Source organism: Pseudochaenichthys georgianus, chromosome 16, assembly GCF_902827115.2.
Source record: "Pseudochaenichthys georgianus chromosome 16, fPseGeo1.2, whole genome shotgun sequence".
Taxonomy (NCBI): domain Eukaryota; kingdom Metazoa; phylum Chordata; class Actinopteri; order Perciformes; family Channichthyidae; genus Pseudochaenichthys; species Pseudochaenichthys georgianus.
In genome coordinates, this window is record NC_047518.2 from 45,076,497 (window position 1) to 45,081,599 (window position 5,103).

At 53.2% G+C, this 5,103-nt stretch overlaps 1 pseudogene; it reads left to right on the forward strand.

Annotated features, from left to right (window-relative positions):
- The first annotated feature begins 887 nt into the window (after nucleotides 1-887).
- LOC139435423 (uncharacterized) lies at nucleotides 888-5,103 on the forward strand (annotated as a pseudogene).

Sequence of the window (5,103 nt, forward strand, 5' to 3'; positions counted from 1 at the left end):
TTCAGAAATACGTGTACTTTATTTGAGTATTTCAATTTGTTGCTATACTCTGTACTTCTACTTCTCTACAGTTCAGAGGTACATGGTGTACTTTTCCTCCACTACATGTATTTAATACCTTTAGTTACTTCACAGATGTGGATTGTCACGATCCATCTTTATGGTGTTTTGTCTTGTCTATAGCTGTTTTTGGTTTTCTGTTCGCGTTGTGTTTTGTCTTGTTTAGATCTGTCTGTGGTTCCCTGTCGTTAGTTTCCCTGGTGTGTCTGATTACCCGATTGTGTTCACCTGTGGCCCCTGTGTTTTCTCCTCCCTCCTCACCTGTGTCTTGTTTGTGTGATTAGTCTTGTGTGTATTTAAGCTCTGGTTTTTCTGTCTGTCTTTGTCAGTTCGTCTTGTGTCATGACTAGTTCGTCGGTGAGTGTTCTGTTTTGTCTTTGTTTATCACCTAGCCTTGAAATAAAGGCATTTTCACTTTATTCTGCATTTGGGTCCTGCCTGCTTCACACACCGTAACATTACGAACCGACCGTTATGGACCCAGCAGACTCAGCCCATTTGATGCTACAGGCGGAATGTCTTGGATACTCTCTGGAGTACATTTTTTATACGTGGAAAGGCGCCTCATCGAGACGGGGTAGAGAGGCTGCGTTGAAGGAGGCACGTCAGGAGGTTGCTCGCAAGCCTTGGCTCTGGAGCTTGTTGCCCGAGTGGCTTAGGATTTTCTCACGTAGCCCTGAGTGCCAGTCTTCATGTTCTGACCCTTTCTTGGGGTCTGGTCTGGCGTTTGGAGGTCCACGAAGCCTCCAAAAGACTACTAAGAGACGCAAGGCCAGGGTTCCAGCCCCAGTTCCGGCTCCAGAACCGGCCTACAAGGCCATGGATCCATGCACCAGTACCGGCCCACGCAGCCATGCTTCCATTCTCCATTACCTGGCTTACACAGCCAGGGTCCAGGCTTCTGCTCCGCGCCCAGCAGCAATGGTTCCGACTCCAGAACCGGTCCCCACAGCCATGATTCCGGCTCCAGAACCGGCCCATGCAGCCATGGTCCCTGCTACAGAACCGGCCCACACAGCCATGGTCCCAGCCCCAGTCATGGCCCCAGCTGCCATGGCTCCGGCCCCAGCAGCCATGGTTCCGGCTTCAGTACCGGCCCCAGTAGCCATGGTCCCAACTCTAGTTTCGGCTCCAGGACTGGCTCTCCGGCCGACGCCAGCTCCCTGTGTCCTGTCGGCGTACCGGCCGACTCCAGCACCTCGTCTCCTGTTGGCCCTCCAGCCGACGCCAGCTCCCCGAGGCCTGTCGGCGTACCGGCCAACGCCAGCTCCCCGCCAGCTCCCCTCTCAGGTCCCCTCTCCAGTTCCCTCTCCAGTTCCCTCTCCAGTTCCCTCTCGAGTCCCTTCTCGAGTCCCCTCTCGAGTCCCCTCTCGAGTCCCCTCTCGAGCTCCCTCTCCAGTCTCCTCTCGAGTCCCCTCTCGAGTTCTCTCTCGAGTTCCCACTCAAGTCCCTACTCAAGTACCGTTGGAGGTTCCGTTGGGGGTCCTGCTAACCCTTTGTCCTGTCCCGTTGGAGGTCCCGCCGTCTACTCTTCTGCCGGGGGTCCTGCCAACCCTATGTCCTGTCCCGTTGGAGGTCCCGCCGTCTACTCTCCTTCAAGACACCCCTCCAGTTCCCTCTCGAGTTCCCTTTCAATTCATCTCTCGAGTCATCCCTGTTCAAGACACTTCTCAAGTCCCCTCTCGAGTTCCCTCGAGTCTCTTCTCAAATTCCTTCTCGAGTCTCCTCTCCAGTCTCCTCTCGAGTCCCCTCTCGAGCTCCCTCTCGAGTCTCCTCTCGAGTCTCCTCTCGAGTCATCTCTCGAGTCTCCTCTGGAGTTCCCTCTCGAGTCCCCTCTCAAGTTTCCTCTCCAGTTCCCTCTCGAGTCCACTCTCAAGTCTTCTCTCCAGTTCCCTCTCAAGTCCCCTCTCGAGTTCCCTTTCAATTCATCTCTCGAATCTCCTCTCGAGTTACCTCTCGAGTCCCTGTTCAAGACACTTCTCAAGTCCCCTCTCGAGTTCCCTCTCAAGTTCCTTCTCGAGTCCCCTCTCGAGTCCCCTCTCGAGTCCCCTCTCGAGTCCCCTCTCCAATCACCTCTCAAGTTTCCTCTCGAGTTCCCACTCAAGTCCCTACTCAAGTACCGTTGGAGGTTCCGTTGGGGGTCCTGCCAACCCTTTGTCCTGTCCCGTTGGAGGTCCCGCCGTCTACTCTTCTGCCGGGGGTCCTGCCAGCTCCTTGTCCTGTCTCGTTGGAGGCCCCGCCGACTACTCTCCTGCCGGGGTCCTGCCAACCCTATGTCCTGTCCCGTTGGAGGTCCCGCCGTCTACTCTCCTGCCGGGGGTCCTACCAGTCCTGTGTCGTTGGAGGCCCCGCCGACAACTCTCCTGCCGGGGGTCCTGCCAACCCTATGTCCTGTCCCGTTGGAGGTCCCGCCGTCTACTCTCCTGCCGGGGGTCCTACCAGTCCTGTGTCGTTGGAGGCCCCGCCGACAACTCTCCTGCCGGGGGTCCTGCCAACCCTATGTCCTGTCCCGTTGGAGGTCCCGCCGTCTACTCTCCTGCCGGGGGTCCTACCAGTCCTGTGTCGTTGGAGGCCCCGCCGACAACTCTCCTGCCGGGGGTCCTGCCAACCCTATGTCCTGTCCCGTTGGAGGTCCCGCCGTCTACTCTCCTGCCGGGGGTCCTACCAGTCCTGTGTCGTTGGAGGCCCCGCCGACTACTCTCCTGCCGGGGGTCCTGCCAACCCTGTGTCCTGTCTCGTTGGAGGCCCCGCCGACTACTCTCCTGCCGGGGGTCCTGCCAAACCTTTGTCCTGTCTCGTTGGCGGTCCCGCCATCAACTCTCCTGCCGGGGGTCCTGCCGGTCCTGTGTCCTGTGCCGTTGGAGGCCCCGCCGACTGCTCTCCTGCCGGGGGTCCTGCCAACCCTGTGTCCTGTGCCGTTGGAGGCCCCGCCGACTGCTCTCCTGCCGGGGGTCCTGCCAACCCTGTGTCCTGTGCCGTTGGAGGCCCCGCCGACTGCTCTTCTACCGGGGGTCCTGCCAACCCCATGTCCTGTTTCATTGGAGGCCTCGACATTACATGTCTCGCCGGGGGTCCTGCCAACTCCTTGTCCTCTTCCGTGGGGAATCTTGCCGACACCTGTCCCACCGGCTCTGGTTACTGTCCGGTCAACACCGGCTCCTGCCCGGTCCCCTGAGAGCTGTAGTCTTCGCCCCTCCTCGAACTCTGCCTTGCCCCCGCGCCGTCCGCCCGAGAACCCATTTTTGAACTCTGCCTTGCCCCCGGGCCGTCCGCCCGAATTCCCCTTTTTGAACTCTGCTTTGCCCCCGGGCCGTCCGCCCGAGATCTCTTCCTGGTCCTCTGCTGTGCCCCTGGGTTGTCCCGTCCTCCGGACCCCCTCCACCCACCCTGGTGGCCCTAGTTTTGTGTCCCTCCTCCGGACCCCCTCATGGAAGAGCGAGCATGTCAGAGCGTATTGCCGACTTGTATGGATTTGCCTCCAATGCTATTGATGGAAACCGTGAATCTAACTACTCTGCTGGATCATGCAGCTCCACTGTTGAGATGGCCAACCCCTGGTGGAGAGTGGATCTGCTGGAGTTCTAATCACCTCCATCATCAACAGAGGAGACTGCTGTGCAGGAAAGCTCAACACGGCAAGGGTTCACATCGGCAACTCTTTAGAAAACAACGGCGCTTCAAACCCAGTGTGAGTGATCGTAATGATTTCTTAGTTACAGGATTTAATTGCTCTTTCAAATACTGTCAAATGTTGGTTACAAAATGATGTTATGAACTGCTTCCTTTGTCTCTTTTAGGGCCGGTATAATTTATCACGTCCCTTCAGGCATGACTTTAAAAATGACTTTTATCGAACATGTGGAGGGACGTTATGTGACCGTGGTTCTATGTGGTTTAAAGAAAACACTCTGCGAGGTGGAGGTCTACGGTTACCGTGTTCCAACAGGTGAGAATTAAATACAATTGGAGAGCCAACCAAGATTTCATTTAGACAAATCTTGCTAATTTTCTATACAGCTGCAGTCAAACCAAAGTTTGAACCACATTTGGCACATCTACTGTATACTGTATTTGATCCAAATGTTTCTTAACTCTGACATCTAACTTAGTGAGAAGCAACAGCTAGGTTATTTTAGCATCATGAAAATGATTCATGGGGAATATCATTTGATAAATAATTGGAGGAAACAGAGGTGACAATTTGCAAATCTGTCATATATACTGTGGACACCGACATACTGTATAAACACATGTATTTCTACTGCTGCATCATTTATCATGATCCAATTAACAACATGCATCAACAACTTTCCATGACCTTTTCCTGCATTTCCTTCTTTCCACTGGAAAGGGTATACTTTTGCAAATAGACAGAATTGTTGTTTTAGGATATACAAAATATGCTTTATTTCTACAGAGAGAATTAAAGAAAATGAGCATCAGAGCTATTTGCAAATGTGTTGTGTTTGCAGGAGAGAACCTGGCACTCCAAGGAAAAGCCTCACAGTCATCACAACATCAAACGTACAGTGCTTATAAAATGCCATTGATGGAAATCGTGCCAGCTACTGGGAAAAGGCTTCTTGTGCCACACAAACCACGAATTGAACCCATGGTGGCGACTGGACCTGGGCAAAACCCACAACATATTTTCTGTTAAGAAAACTAACTACAAAAATAACCCTTTGGAGCAGAGATAATCATTTGAGATTCTCTTGATAACGATGGCAACAACAATCCGAGGTACAGTCCATTAACTTTATTACTACTGTAGCTCTTGTTATAATGGATATCATTATATTTGTAACCACTGTGCAGTAACTTGAAATGATGTGTGTCTTTAGAGAATCCATGTATTTAAATTGTCTTTAACTATTTTCTTCTTCCGCTAGGTGTGCTGTGATCTCAAGCATGCCTGGAGGTTTTACGGAAACATTCCAGTGTAACGGGATGGACGGTCGCTACGTCAACATCGTCATTCCTGGAAGAACCGGGTACCTGGCACTCGGTGAGGTGGAGGTGTACGGCTCCAGGCTGGATTAG